Raw genomic sequence first — 16944 nt, 5'->3', positions numbered from 1 at the left:
TCCATGAATCAAAGATAAACATGGGAAAAAGAAATGTATATACGTGTATATTACAAGACACTTGCCATCACTTCATTTCATGAAAAGCAGAAATATTAAAAAGAAACATTCTGGGAATTATTAAACTTTCTAGCAATTATCTGCCTTATAAGTGACTCTAGTCTAGAGTAGTAGAAAAGACTTAATCTAAAATTAAAGGAAGAATAATGAAATACAATAACTTTTAAGTATTAATCTAATTTTGTAAACACCTCTTATTGTGTTGTGGGTTTTTTCAGTATAGTCAATGGCAAAATGGACATATTAGTCTAGAATTTATTTATTGTAATAATTAGTTGGCAAGATCCACCAAACTCCTGAGGTTTTCTGTCACCAAGAATTTTTAATTACAAGATCCACAGTTGTTTACAGCTGAGTCACTCACAATGTAGATGGATCAAGTTTCAATAAAATGGTGGTGATAAAATTGTATACTGAAAGAAAATAATATTTCAGCCTAAAAGATGTATTAGAATAACCTAACAAGGTATAAAATTAATGCAACTCACACCTCAGGTAACTCTTGTGCTGAATGTGGTTACATTGTATGATGTCATGTGTTCCAGTAATAAATGCATGGAAAAACTTTTGGATTTCCAGTTTTCAACTAATGGCCAAACTTATAAAATTCAGATTTAGAAGCTTTAAATGTACAGGAATATTTGACATTCCTATGGTAATTGAAGCAACTTACTATTCATTCTTGACTTAAAAAAACAATTCTGTCATACCAGGATTTTTTTCCCAATAGCTGTATTCACACAAACTGCTAGAAGTTAATTTTTCTGTGCAAAAGCCAGAGTGGGGAATGGAGGACAAAAAGGAAAATTGGCTTTAAGGAAAAAGGATGGTATCCTAGCCAACCACATCATGCATGACAAGGGCATGATAACTCATCATGACAAGGAGTTAGAGAAAAGTGGAGTAATTTAGTGTAATCATATGTTTAGAGAAACATAATAAGTAAAAGGACTAATGAATTCAGGTAACACGGGTTTGTCTCCTGTGCTTGTCAGGGTCCTGTAACTGAGTAAGTGTCATTTTGCTATGTGATAATAATACACCTCCTCCTTTATGCTTTCTGTCTTAACTATTTTAAACTACATGCTCATCAGGTCAAAAGCTAATGCATATTGTGTGTGTGAACAGTAACCTATTACAATGAGGGTATTTATCTTAGTTGCTTAAATAGCTCCAGTGCCATATCCTCCTAATCATCGCTGGTGACTTCTGGCACTTGTAGTGTAACCACTGCATAATAACAGCCATAGAATTTGGTGTATATATAACCTAACCATGTCTTCTGGACATCTGATAGCTCTCTGGGATTAATAGTGTGCTTTCCTTGGAAGTAGTTTTGCTGAAACTATGCTGTCATTTGGACACTATATTTGCATCCATATTATTTTCTAGAATCTAAGTAATTTTTATAGGAAAGGGATGTGGGGGTGCATGTTTTCAGCAACATTGAGAAACATATTGTTGAGAAATTCTCTTCCTATTCCAACCTCTCAGTAGAAAATCACTTTTTACATTAGGTCTAACAGGCAAAATGGAATATTTTCAAATTGTTTTTTTAAAACATAAGGAACAAATACTGGCAAACTCAGTCTGTCAGCTAAATAAACCTGTATAGCATATTACTTAAAAATGTAAATGTTACTTTAGAGTTTGGAGTATGAGCTCAAGATTCAGATTCTCCAGTTAAGGACACAGTGTCTCTCAAAATAATTCTTCTCTCACAAGCTTCTTCAAAACAGTTCTAATACTTTGTGTCTGGTAAGAAATGTAATGAACAGCTAACTAGGCTGTATTTGAAATTTTCTCCTCCAAACCTGAACAAAACAAAGGAACTATCATCAAGTGGAACTGAGTTTTTTAAACTTTTTTGTTCTGTTAGTGCAATCTCAGAATGTCTGAGAGAATACAAACAGTTTCATCTGCAGTTTCATTCAATCTGTTTTCACTTTTTTGACAATTCAATATGGGTATTTGAGAATTTAACGTCAATTCTTTCTTTTTTAACTCTCCCTTTCTTTCCAACTGTGCTCACTTACTTTATATATGTATAATTTCACACTTGTATTTTTCACCTTCTCCACTGGGAAAAGTAGGCTAGTGAGACTGATGTTCATTTTCTGGAATTCGTTTTTCTTTCAGTTCTGTTTCCCTAAGGAGGTTAAAAGAAGGGAAATGTGAAATGCTAAATTGGAAAATTTGTGATTTTTACTGCTACTGCATAAAAAAATGCATGGAAAGGATGGGGGAAATCCATTTTTCTGAAAAAAACAAGTTGTCATCAAATCTCTACTTTGGAAAAAAAAAAAATCAATCCTCTTTTTCTTAGAAGAGAATGTTTAATAATAAGAAATGTTTGTCTCCATGATGTCAAAAGTGGATGGACTCGTGATTCTTTTAGTGTGAAAAATCAGCTCTTAAAACTCAGTTTATACGTCTGCATTTAAACTACATCCATTATGATTTTGTACTGCAACCTTTGAGGTAACATAGGCTGCAGCTACTAGTTTATACTGAATGGAATTAATCTTCACACTGTTTGTTTGCTTGGAAAAGTAAAACTAATTCTTAGAGCTTGGTGACTGAACAGATGTTACATGATTTGTGTACTCGATGCTGCTGGTAGAGGGTAGACTTCAAGCAAACACTTGTAGAGCAAATTTCAGCCTTTTTGGTTTGTCATTGCTGTTGGTGATTTCGAGATGCACAGCAGACACGAGTAACTCACTGAGCTGTTCCCTCAGTGACAAACATTCCTCTGCAGCAGCACCTGATCCATTGCTGTCATCAGAAGCCAAGGCACAAGGTGTCATTTCAGACATCCAGGGTCACAGACTGGATCATGGAGGAGTGGCAAACCACTGTGCCCTGCCTTCCTAAACAGCTCATCACCTTTGGGCAGGCCTCTCTCCTTGGCCAGTTCACGGTCTCCCAAGTTCTGTTTGATATTTATCTAATGCCAGCATGGGACTATTTGCATGCAATTTCCCTCCCTTTTGGTTTATTCCCTCTAATCAGCTTGCTCCAGCAATACACAGAATTTCTCTAGATAATGTATTACCTCCTTCAGGCTGTCTTATATTGTCTGATTGCACGTCTCTCCTCTGCACACAGTGTGTTCCTGGTCCTCACCATCCATAATACATTGTAACCATAGATACCGTGCACAATTCAAACAGGAATCTTCAAGGCTCCACATTTGCTCTTGTAAATATTTTGATGAAAAGAGTGATTATATTTCAGATCAAGGCTTCAACAAGAGTATTAGTTAAAAACATTGATTAAGAGAAGTGAAAGTATGTGCTCAGCAGTGTGTATCACTAAGAGTCCAGGATGAAGCTGAATCTGAGATTCACAACTATTGCATGTTAGTATGAAGTGCTACTGAAAGGTACTTTATTTTTAGATTAGTGATCTCTCAAGGCTTGATCCACAGTCGTTTGCAATGATGGTAAGACTTTCCATTGATTTTCACTTGCTTTGGAACATAGATCTTTTATAGTTTTAATTAATAGCTTCAAAATTGTGTATTATGCAATTTGTAAAGTGCTCAGGATGAATTAAAATGCAAAATATTATTATTATATTCCATTCCAGTCTTAGGCAGCATCCACATCAACTACTCTGAGGGTATTTACAGAAGTAGTTGAACTGGTTTTTTTTGAAGAAGGGGAAAGAAAGTCCCATACTTATTATGACAATGTTTTTGATTTAATGTTGTCTTTAACCTCATTAGGGAAATTTTTTATAAGCATTTCTTTAAAAGTAGAAGTTCTGTCTTTGTATATGGCTATTAAAATCATTATACATTTTTAGGAGTAAATAAATTTAGGAGAACAGAAATGCATAATGCAGCACCCTTTTATCAAGGGCATATACCACACACCAGATGGAAAACAAACTGTGTTTACAACATTACCACTATCGCCACTGACACTAAGAGATCTACAATATGTTATAGCAGCAGCTCCATTAACCTTGCTAGTTCTGTTAGAGTTGTCTGGTACTTTGCCCAATCTGTGTTTGTTGTCAGCAAATGGATCAAATTAGGAGATTTTCATTCTGTTTATTGACCTTTTTCCTCCTTTCTCAATTTAGGCCATAGTTCATTCAAAATTGTTCTACTATTGCTCTGTAAAATACCACAAATAGATGGCTCTGAATTTGTCTGCTACTCCACGTGTAAATTATACTGTCTTACCTCAGAGGTGAAACTTCAGAACAACCGTTGATAGCAAATGTGCTGTAAAAACTCCAATTCCTACCTAGGTGATGCTTGGTGATGTGCCTGGCTGAGGCTGTTGACCTTCAGGAGCAGCATTAGGACACGCTGCTGTCCTTCAGTGCAGGTTTGCCCATGGGATCTTTCACTTTTCAAATTAGAGCAATCCTCACCGCTCCTATTTATGTGTTTAATGTAGTCATACTTACTTGTTTGACGACTTGGGAAATGAGTGGGAATGTTTTATTTTTTTAAAGTGAGTTAACTAGAAGAGTGATTCTGTTGCCCTTGCCTCGATGCCTTCACTCCAGACCTGTGAAAGGATGTTTAGTTTCTAACCTGTGTCTGTCTCAGTAGAGGTATTTCACACCACCATTCCATTATCAGTTCAGTTCAGCAGGAACCACTGCAGGCCCATATGTTCCCACCCTGTGTTTGTGCTACAGAAATTCACACGCAGCCACATGACAACCCAAGTCTGTGAACTGCTCCAGCCCAAACAGAACTGCTTGCTGCTGCTGTGACTTTCGGCTGGATGCATTTCCTGCCTCACTGTGTGGCTACAAGAGCACTTCCACCACAATGGAGAACAGAACCAAGTGGCTTTTTGTGAGAAGAGCACAGTCACTCCCCTCCCTAATGATGCTTACCAGATTCAACTGATTGTGGACTAAGATGTTATGTTAGCTAGAAAATTAGAATGCCTCAGGAAGCCATTTTCAATTAGATTATTGTTTGGAACAAGGTGATACCCTCCATATACCTACTGGCAGACACCTAAGCCCTTTCTTAGCATTCTTTATTTTTTTCTCCCCTTCGCAGTTCAGTTCATTAAAATCATAAAGGAAACAAAGCTGTAGGGGTAAGAAAATTATTTCAAAGACTGAGGTAGAAGTAACCTGATACTGGCTTTGTGCAACCTCCTTTCCAATTCTTCCTGTTGTGTGAGCAGTGCTGAGCAGGCAGTTGTGATTTAGATCAACACTACTTGCCACAGCAAGCTGAATAACCTCCTGACCTTCAGTTCTATTGTGATACACAGGTTTCATTTTCTCTCAGCTGAAAGCAACTTATACTGAAGGGAAAATAAGGCCTGCTTCTCAGTTTGGACCAGATTTAAGACATTGCATCAGCAGTCAGGCAGACTGAAATGGTAGGGTTTTTTCTGCTGTATAAAATATGGCAAATTTAAAAGTTGGTTGTTTTTTTGATGCCCTTATATTGACCTACATCTTGCATGGACAAAAAAGGTTATTATGTGAAAAATAATGAAGGAAAAAAATTTAAGAATTTTAAGTTTTCTACATTCATCGTTGCTGTATCCCCATTCTGCTTAAAGCCTCTGCCAACAAATCATGGTCTACATAAGGACAGCCAGAGTAACACTTACAATTCTGAACACTTACCCCCAATACTTTCAGATTTAAATAATATACAAAATAGCTTTAGGATCCATCAGTCATTATAGCAACGATAGGCAGGTGTTATTTTTTCTGTCCATGAGTACTATATTTGCATCTTAATGCAAATCTTATCTTGCCTTGGATCTGGTGTTTTGTTGCATAGGCTGAACCCATTTGGTGAAAGTCTTTTGTTAGTTTAGTGCGCCTGGGCAAAGCAGCTTGGTGTTTTCAGATGAGGGGTGATCTAATCACTTTGGAAAAAAAATTCCATTATAATCGTCACTGTTGGTAGGGGTGGGAAGGTCATAGACATAAATGAAAATATATTGATTTACAAAATCCTGAGCTTATCACTGTAATTGCAGTTATTTACGTTATCAGGATTGGTACTGCCAAGACATAAGTTGTGACTATATGCTACTCTGGTTTTAGCAGGGGAGAGCATTTGGGATATAGCTTATTCCAGTAGGAACTGATGAATAGCTTAGGGGAATATATAAATGTGGTTTGAGTGATATGATGTCTTTGACTGTGGAACCCAGACACCTAAACTGACTTGTATGAATACTTTGTAAAGCCTGCAGGGCACACGTGGTTTCTGTACAATATCTGCCTACACAAGAAAGCATCAGCATCCTTTATTTTTAGTCAGGTTTAGTTCATGGTTGTCCTACTAGTACTGTAATGTAGGTGCACCTATAAATTAGTAAGAACAGCCTGTGCAAATTCTGTTTGAGGTTAAACTTGGGGTCAGAAATAAAATTGCAGTTTTGCCTTTCTGGCATTTGCTGGAAAGACTTCTAAAGAATGCACCACATTGGGAGAAAACTTATCCTTCCATAGCTGCATTAATTAATCATTAAACTGTGTATTCCTAATGAAAGAAGGTGTATACTTTGCAAGGTAAAGGTGACTGCCTGAGTTTGATCTGCTTTTGAGAATTAGCAAAGAAGACAAAGAGCTGGGTTTTTTTCAAGACTGTATTAAATAAAAAATTTAATAACAACAACATAGTATTTACCTTTCTTCTTCATGGTTATTCTCAAAATATTTACAGTAATTTATTTACTATAACAAGTAGCATTTATTTTAATGTATTGGTATTATGCACATTGTCTTCCATATTTGCTTTCAAGATCAGAAGTAATATTTCTGCTCATATAAGCTGTTTTCCTTCTTAATTTATCGCAACTATTTACAAAAACGTGTTTCTACCTGAAAATACTATGCATAGGCACTGTGTATCTGCTGTCTAAGATTTCTTTCATGTTTACTACTGGAGTTGGCTTTTCTGCAGAACTGTCAAAGCAGATGAAGCCAAACAGGCATGGAACAGTTTTGGAAGGCTCCATGAGATCTGTCATATTTACCTTTAACAGACTGCAGTAAGAGGCTGAAACGTGGGATCTCCTGTCACAGCAGTGTTGAAATAGTGCTTTTCTGGGTACCTGATAATAGAAGAGGTCACTTTTTAGAGCATCTTACCTTACAGTAAATGGTTTAAAAGAAGCACTGGTGAGCCATCATTCATTCCAGCCTGCTATAGACAGCTCCTTGTCAGTAACAAGGCAACCGGGAAGCCCAAATTGATAACTGAGTTCTACCGATATCACTTATGTATTCATTCCTTCATGTACTTTGCCTTTATCTTTCAGTGTTTGTGAAAGATAAAATAGTGCTTAGGTTGATGAGAAGCAGCGGATAGGAAGAACTGTTTGGACATAATGAGAAATAAGATATCTTAAAGTAGAATCTATTTGTTTCTCTTTTTCACTAACACTCCTGACATGATATTCCTTTAGAGGCTTTATTATGAGCATGCTTTTATCTATAATGTATTTGGGCAGATATGTAAAGGAGCAAGAGAAGGGAAGGAATAAAAAAAGAGAAGGAAACTAACAGCTGCAGAGTAGATACCAGGCTTCTGTGAAAGCATCAGTCAGGATAGGAAATGATAATCTTTCCTAACAAAGAGAAAAATAGAAACAAGAATGCCTGTAGACAAATAAAGAGTGACCCTGGTTGCTCCAGCACGGTTTGGTGGTGTATCTTTGTGAGTCTCCTGGGCTTTCGGTCACTCATTCGAGCAGTGAGTTTCTGTGCAGAGTATTTGGTCTTACTCAGATGTTACTGCAGTTATGTTTGTGGGCACAGATCCAGAATCACGCAGAAAGGGCAACAGTGCAGTGTATGAACTTCATTGTTGTCCTCTCCTGGACTGCAGCATGGGTAGAAGTTGTAATATCAAATAAGCAGGGAAGTGCATTATGTATGGTCACCTAATACCTGCAGACATTTTTCTTTACCACGCACTGAGACCTTGCCCTTGTTCTTTGTGCTTTTGTAACATCTTCATTCCATTATTGGAATCCTGTCTTTATAGACATGCAACTTAAATCTATTCACTGCTCAGTAGCCTAAAAAATAAGTTCAACCTGTTCTTCAAAAGATTTCTTGACGCCCAGAGTGTTATGTATACACTATTGCTCCACAGTTCAGGGTGGTTTGGGCCTCAGAGGACACTAATTTCTGCCAGATTTATTACAACTTCTTATTCAATATATTTACCAATCTTCTGAGTGTTTAAATGCTAATCAAGGTTGTAGCTGGCAGGGGTGAATAGCAACAGGGATGAATAAAGACATGGACACAAGACTGCAGTGTGACTTAATTCATCCAAATGTAGTCATTTATCTCTCTCACTAAAGTCTGTAATAATCAGGAATCCTCATAAACCATAGATCAAATGTATTTTAAAGGTAAATTTTATAGGGCTGTCTCATTTCTATTGAATACTGTTTTGCGGCTGAAAATCTGTAGAAATTCCTGCAAGGCATTAACTGACTGAAATACAGAGCCTCGCACAGAGGAATGTAACCTGTCACTAGTGGTTCTAGGCACTTCCGCAAAAGAAATAATACTAATGAGAAAGAATAAATATCTGTATTGCTTTTTCTGATTTTTTTTATTTTAAAAGTTCAATCTTAAAATTTATGCAGAAAAAAGTATTTGATCTTACTAAAATACAACTGGAGAGGTGCATCAGTACTTACAGGACCTGGCTAATGACAGTAACGGCTTTTCATGGCATCTGTTTGGTAGGCTTCAGAATGACCTTGTCAAAGTTAAAAGCTCATAACATTCATATTTTGTTTTTATAGCATTATGGTTCTGCATAACAGTGCTAAAAACAAAACCACAGTATAATTATCCTGTCAATCAAGCTGCCAGAAAAGGCATTTTCCACTAGCTTTGCACCTACTAAACTGTAAATAATTTATAAAATCAGAAGTCAAGACTAAGTGGAGGCATTTTGGGGGTAGTTAAGCACTTGTCAGAGCTCTGTGGTTTAAGTGACCCCACACACCGAGTTCTGGGTGCTTACTGCTATCCTGAGTGTGAAAATGGTCATTTGTCCTTGTATTGCTGTGCATGCACCTAATAAAAATATCAAGCTGTTAATAGAGCTGTGAACAGGTGTACAGTAGATGTTGTAATGATGTTTTATTCATTTGAATTTCCAGCCCATTTAGTCTCATCCAATGAACAACAAAAATATTTTCTTCATTATTTCCAATTAATGTAAATGTCAAATATCTGAATATATTATCACACTGATAATTCAGTACGTTGGTTGATTTGTGGAGTATTTGCATTAAAGTGACAATTAAAACAAGGGGAAAAGTAATCCAGAATGCATTTTCTTATCTGCTGTCATGTTCTTACAGAGATGTTGTACTTGCTTCTCTGAGATCTTTTGACTGTGGTAAACAAGCTGCTTAAAGCTTGTGAGCTTACCATTGTTTGTATCTGGACTTTTAAAAATGGTAGTAGTCGATTTGTACTCCATTCAAAACAAGGTTTATTGGCTATTCATTGTCTGTTCTGTTCAGCTTGGATAGGGTTAATTTCCTTCCCAGTAGCTGGTGCAGTGCTGTGCTTTGGATTTCGTGTGAGAATCATATTGATAACACAGGGATGCTTGAGTTGCTGCTGGGCAGTGCTTGTACAGTCAGGGACTCCTCTGCTTCTCTGGCTGCCCTGCCGGGGAGCAGGCTCAGGGAGCTGGGAGGGACACAGCTGGGACAGCTGACCTCAGCTCACCCCAGGGATGTTCCAGACACCTTCCATAGTGTCCTGCTGAGCAATAGAACTAGGGAGAGTTGGCCAGGGGTGGTGACCCACTGATCAGGGACTGGCTGTGCATCACTCAGCAGGTGATGAGCAATCCTATTGTGCATCATTTGGTTTGTCTATTCTTTTATCATTATTTTCCCTTCCTCTTCTGTCCTATTAAACTGTCTTTATCTTGACTACAAGTTTTGCCTTTTTTCTGATTCTCTCCCCTTTCCCACTGCAGGGAGGGAGTGAATGGCTCTGTGGTGCTCTATCTGCCTGCCAGCTTAAACCACAGCACACTTTAAAACTTAGGTGACAGATACTAATCTCTCACAGCAGAGCAGTTCTGAGGACAGAAGTCTGCTTTATAGATACATAAACACAAATGTGTTCTGACAGGATGGAGGCAATAAAATAATTATCATGTGTTTGTCTTTCAATAGCTCTCTCTCCTTTAACTTTTTTTGTGCTCATTTATGACTTAGTCTGTGCCTGCACACTCAGTTCTGGTGGGGGAGTGTATGTCCCACTGCAGCCCTGGGCAAGGGGTGGGGCAGGTGGGCAGCTGAAACTGTGCCTGCATGAGCGGCACTGAGCTGCTGTCAGGATAACACTGCTGGGATGTTCTGCATGTACCCAGAGAGCGCACTTGGGACATTAGAAACAAGACAAAATTATTGTACTCTCATGCTTAATTACTTGGCACCTCTAAAACTCCTGTTACTTGGTATGATTGGTAGATTGCTTGTTGAGATCCTTACCAATATTTGAGGCCTAATTTCTTTTTTTTTTTTCTTCACTTTTTTTTTCTGTTGTAAAGCTAAATTTTATATGAACTCCCTAAATGCAAATAGTAATTTTTAAATAGCCCTTTCTCACGTGGAGAAAATAGGAAGCAAAAATAACCCAGCAATCCACACAAACTATAGCTCATCATCACACACTCTACATGGAAGGAGTCATGTGGTCATTACACATTTTCCTCCAAGTTTTGCATATGACCAAAATCTGCTGTGCAGAGAATATTGGACATGCTTAGTTTATTATTACTAACACGTGAAAATTTCCAAGGAAGGTTTTTAATTGTTGAAAAACCACAGAAACAGTAGCATTTCCTATCCATCCTTCCTTTCCTTCACTTATAAGACCTAAATATTTGTTCTGTTTCACCAAAAAAGAAGTTGCCCTTTGTGCTGCTTAGCTGTGTTTTTTGTAGTAAGTTTTAAGTGCAGCACATCAGGATTGTGGCAGTCCCATCCAGTTCTGTTTCATGTCTAAGAATTTAATTATGGGAGCAGGAGACAGGTGACTGTGGAACAGGAGGGTGGCTATGGGAAAGGCAGGACTTCGCTGTTTTGTAGTCATATATTTATGTCCATACCACATGCTGAGATTTTATACCTTTTTAGACTGGTGAGGCTGAAAGAGCTGCAGGTAGGATACGCTGCTTTTGGTTTTTTCTCTTACAAACCAAAATTAGTTATTATTTTACAGTAACTGGAATTCCAGGTTTTTGCAAAAAATGTCAGCCTCTTAATTGTCTACTCTTTTTTTCTGGTGATGCTCCTATAATACTGGGCTGTATACTCTCCTCTGAGATGATCATGTTAGAGTTTTAGAAGAAACAAAATTTTACATTCCCCCAGCATCATGGGAACAAAATAATTAGGGAAGTCGGGGAGTTCCAAGAGAACTGGATGGTCTGGAGTGCAGCAGATGTTGCAAGAGCATCGGGACCATAGTTAGTTTAGCTTGTAATAAATGAAATGAGATGGTAAGTTGGGGCATAAATTCTAAGTCTTGGATTCAGAAGATGGCAAAAGTGGCTTAGTACCTCTGATTTAAAAGATAAAATAAAACTGAAATACTAGATATGGAGAAATAGTGATAGAAATGTAGATGGGGAAATATTTAGACTTTTTGCATACTTCTTGTATGATTTGCTTGTGAGAAATAATAAAAGGTTAATGTTTCTCTTTTTCTGAAGAAACTCCTCATCACTGTGATCTGGCTTTAAAGCTGCTTTTGTTATGCCTACAGTGGTTCAAATCAAACTTCTGAATTTTTAGAGGTTGCTTTGATTTTGTTCTGTTACCTTTGCAACATCACCAACATTCAGAAAACCAAATAATGATCCAGCAAGGTGTAAAGTAGTTGGCATTATTAATAAAAGTAAAAGAGAAGGGACCTGAAGGGGAGCAGAGAGAGAGAGGATTCCTAGGAAGAGCATGCTTAAAGTTATTCCATTTCTGTAGCTGAGGTCACAGGGGACTGTCTTGTGTGGTAAAGCTTTCATGCTTTATGATCACACAGAAAATTTAATCCCACTCTGGTTAAAAATGCCAGCTTCATGCCCCTGCAGAGGGAAACATACAGCTTATGAATTTGTAGAATAAATACAAGAAGAAAATATTGCAAAATGTGTTGAAGCAGGCTAACAGATTTTTAGTATAAGTTCGTAGTATAAGTGTTGATAACAGCTGAAACTTACTGTGTAAAACTATGCAAATAAAGAAATGGGTAAAAACTGTGAGAAGATCAAGTAATCTATTGTATTACTTATTGATCAGTTCTCATCAAAAGAGCTTTATACAATCCTACATAGCCTCATTATGGGTGTAAGGTATGGAAGACAATATAGTAGAATAGGAAAGAAATTTTGATGCCATAGGCAAAATTAGAGGTAGCACAAACTGGAAATAATAAAGGAATCTGTATGTGTGAGCAAAGCTTTGAACAATGTATTTTAAGTTACAGAGATGCTTTCTCTAACAGCTTCCTCAAAATTTATATCATAGTAAATTAAAAGTGAATATTAATTTTGTATCTGCAGACTATCCTGAATTACAGAGGAGGGAAAGCAGTCAAGAAAAAACCCCAGTGCTTTAATTCTACAGGAACCTGCAGGGGGAGGGAAAGGGGAGGTCCAGGGGTTTTTTTAACCTGGAAGTTTCATTTAATTGCTTTCACTTTGGCTTTGCTGAAGTCTTGGCATTTATAACTCCTAAAGTCACTTCCATGTCGGGCACTGCCACCACCTGTGCTTGTCTTCACTGCTGGGGAGGTGGGGGCACAAATCCATGTAAGCTGCTGCCCTGCTCCCCTTTCCTGTCACTATCTCTTGAGGTGCTTTATGAAAAAAGAGTTATTTTATGACAGTAAAAGCAAAAATGCTTCAATTTCATGGTTGTTTTGAGTCAGTCTTTCTTTGTTCAATCCCTTTTATCCACGCTGTTCTGTGTCACTGTCTTGGCAGTTGTTCGGCTTTGGGACAGGCAAGTGTCTCAAGAGACTACAGTTCAAGTGTGCCCAAAAAAGGAAAGAAAGTGGGTTTTTTTAATATAGTGAAAACCTTTTTTTCTTTATTTTTGCCTGACTTAATATAAACTTTAAATCCAGGACATTACAGGATTCAATTCCAAATTTCAGTGGGAGGGTTAAATTAATTGACCTATCCTTAGTTAAGTTATTTGGTATTCCCAAACTCTCTATTGGTTCTAAATGTCCAAATGATTTTCTCAAATTTCTCGGCAGTTAGGGATATGTGTAAATAATTGGTCATAAAAGGAAGAGATTGCAGTGGGTAAAGGGAATAAAATATCTTCCCATTTCATTCAGGAAATATATCATAAAGATGCTTAACCAGAGTTTTTAGAATACTCTTATGTACATCCAACAAATTAATCTAATTTCCCTGCAGTCATTATAACTAACTTTTTTCAATTAATTGAGTGATTAGTGACTGCATCATAGCTGACAAGTCTTCCCATGCACAATAATGTAAATTTTTGGAATTCATTGTTCAGAATTCACCTGGTGTAATTGAAATATGATGAGTGTTAAAACTTCAACACATAGTAATTTTTTGTAATTATGGACTATCATTTAAATTATATTTTTACATTTAATCAATGAATAGTGTTGGTTATTTCTGATAATTTGTAGTGCAACACAGAGATACAGATAAGGGGAAAATGAAGAATGTATTTGAAAATAATCTAACAAAATGTCAGTGTTCAAACTGGAATTTACCAAGGAGTATCCAAAAAACCCCCAAACCCTGAACACGAGCAGGAAAAAGCAAAGATGCTTTCCAAATATTTTTCCCTTTGTAATTTCTCTAGAAGAAGTAGCAAGGAGTGTTCAACTCCAATGTATTTTAAGTAATTGATGAAGAACAATTTTCCTGGCAATTACTTTTAATGTCTATATCTCAAAGGATAATAATATTTGAGCCTCAGGCCGTGCAATTGTATCTTCTGCTGTGTGCATTAGAAATAATGCTTAGATTCATGTGCTTAATTCTCTAGTCCTTGCTCTCTTTGTAGCATTTTGCATCATAGCAAAAATATATTTGAATAAGTATGTTCTATTTTTTCTAAAGTTATTTCAGAGTAACTATGCTGTAGTATGTGTAGGGAGATAAACTAATCATAACATTGTGTGTGGTGCTAAAGGGCAACAGAAGTGTGCCTGAATGGAGACAGATAAGCTCGTGCAGCTTTGAGAATTTTTAAAGCCACCATGTTTTGGACTTTTTAAAAAAAATGTTAGAAAATTATTTCTGGCTTGCCCCTGAAAATGCTGCATTAATGAGATCACATGCAGCAGGAAGCTCAGATCTGAGTTGAGAAGCAAAAAGATGGTATGATTTGCTCAGAATTCTTTTAACATCTTTTTTGCGCTAATGATTGAATGACTTCTGAGGGAAAGGAGCCTCAGTGGTGTATTTCTATGGCTCTGTGCTCAATACCAAGGCCAACTAGAAGTCTATTCAGTGATCCTTGCAAATTAGGACTGCTTTAGGGATGTGACGTGTCCCAGCAGGCACCCCAGCAGATGAGAGCAGTTGGGAAGTAATAAGCCTCTGCCATTCAGGATCAGTAATTTATAACCCTAGAAATAATGCAAAGAGTAACTGAAATCAGCCTTTCTAGACACCATAATAACAATGAAATGGACCCTTTTCTTAATATCAGTAGGCATGCTTCTGATTTCTGCAACAGCTTCCAGGAGATGCAAGCCCAGGTTTACAGTCGGATAATCAGCCTCTCGGGTTTTGAGGGTTTGTTTCTGACAGAGAATTTCCTTTTTCAGTTTGCACAAATGAGGCAGCTGCAGCACGCGTGGCTATGCACATAGACATGGGTAATATTGATAGGTATGCACTTCTCTGCTTGTAAAAAGCCTGCAGCCGGGGTTCTGGTTGCAAAGCTGACAAAACACTGCAGGGTAAAAGATGTGCAGCCTGTAACCATGGTCTGTTAGAGGAGCTTCACCTACTGCACTGTGTGCATGCTCACATCAGAAAAAAACTTCATGGCTTAATATGACTAACAGTGTTCAGGTTCATCGGGGGATTTTTGTGCTTTGGGAAGACTATAAATGAAGAGTTAATTGAACAACAAAATAAGTATCAAGACAATCCCACAACCTATTTTTTGATAATTGTTTCTTCTCTTAAGAGAACATTACCTCTCTCACAGATGGTCAGTGATGCATTTGGGGAAATCAGCCAAACTTGGCTTTTTTCCTGGTCGCTCTGCTTAGTAACTGCAGCATTTAACCCCAGAAGTATTATTTAACTTTGCTCCAGATACCATTTTAATCAAAAGTACTCGACTTCACAGTTGGAAAACTCTTCTTAAGGTCTCTGTAGAAAGGTTTAATGAATCTGGTTTATGTCATATTGGTAGGACAATACAACAGTCAAATCAGTGGTGTGAAGAAACAATACTTATCTCTACCTCATACATTGACATACATAGGAGGATTAAATAGTTGGAACGCTCATGTGAAGCTGGATGGCTTGACTGTTAGGCTGAGTACATTCTCTAAGACTAACATCCAGGACTTAGCCTCTCTTTTCTCTAGTACCTTATGCTTAGAACAATGTTTTCAAGTGACTTTGGTGTAAACTTGAATGTGCAAAGATGGTGAGGCAGTCAGGTGCTAGTAGGTGGGACTAGGTAAGGCCATGTGTCTGTGTGGGTGATGTGGGCAGGCAGAGGTTGGTCCTGACTCAGGGGACCTGTTCCTCTCTGCTCTCAGGCAGAGGGATCCCCTTCAGTCAGGAACACCCCAGAGGTCAGCAGATGAGGAGGAGGGAGCCAGGCAGAAGGAAGGAGCTGGATGTCTCACCTGTCCTTTTCCCTCTATCATTTCAGAAGGCTCAGATCTTCCACAAAGGTTGTACAAATACCATTTTTAGACATGAAATTGCAACTGAAACAATGATGCTTGACTATGACAGCTCATTCAGTGCAAGCTGAGCTCTTGTGAGATGCATGGAAAATCATCCTGTCATTATTCTTGGAAAGAGCTCCTATGATATTTCAGATGTCCTGTAGTTTTGGTTTCTTACCCCATTCCTGCTCTGTACCTTGAAGGCAGAGTTTCTTCACAGAGAAGTTTGATCTTTTGCCAGTCACTGCATTTGTGGAGATTATTCCCCTTCTCACTGTTCCTAGGTGAGCTGGGCTTCCATGCTGCAGGATGCTTTGGGTTTGGCTCCAAGCCCAGCACCTCAGCACATTCCTCTTAATGGACTTAATTTTTTCTTACTTTTTTGATCTCTGTCTACTTTTCTCTTTGCTGTCTGTCTTTTAGTCCAAGCAAAATTTTATTTGTATGATAAGCATGGGTGGGCCAGCCCACCTCTTGCACAGCTAGACATTTCATTTATTTCCAACTCTGCTTTGCTTCCCCTCCATGGAGCCGAGATTAAGCTGGTCCCAACACTGTCACTCTGCAACACAGGCAGGGATAGGGAGCCAAGAAAGGCAGAACATACTTGAGCAGTAACTGAGCCAGAAATTATTTTTTAAGAAATATTTTGTTCAGATAAAACTATATTTACTTTTTTTAAGAAATATATAAAGATTATGTTTTTAAAATGCTAAAAATCAAATGTTTAAGAAATCTCTTGCCAAGAAAAGGAATTTAAAAAAGAAACAAATAGAAATCCTTACTAACTAACTCTTCATAGTCATCTACCAGGTGCAATTAGGGCTGCTTGTATTAACTTTTCAAGTACCTTTGTACACACTCATCATTCTTCCAGAAAATGAAAAATTCTATTTCCTCAGAGAACTGTGTTCTTTCTGAATGCTTCACACTGTGGACAGGTCTCCTTTACCAGGA

Source organism: Corvus kubaryi, unplaced genomic scaffold (genome assembly GCF_017639235.1).
Source record: "Corvus kubaryi isolate FWS band 111438036 unplaced genomic scaffold, C.kubaryi_AGA036_p1.0 37270, whole genome shotgun sequence".
Lineage (NCBI taxonomy): Eukaryota > Metazoa > Chordata > Aves > Passeriformes > Corvidae > Corvus > Corvus kubaryi.
The sequence above is the reverse complement of the archived record's forward strand: the minus strand, read 5'-3'. Positions refer to the sequence as shown.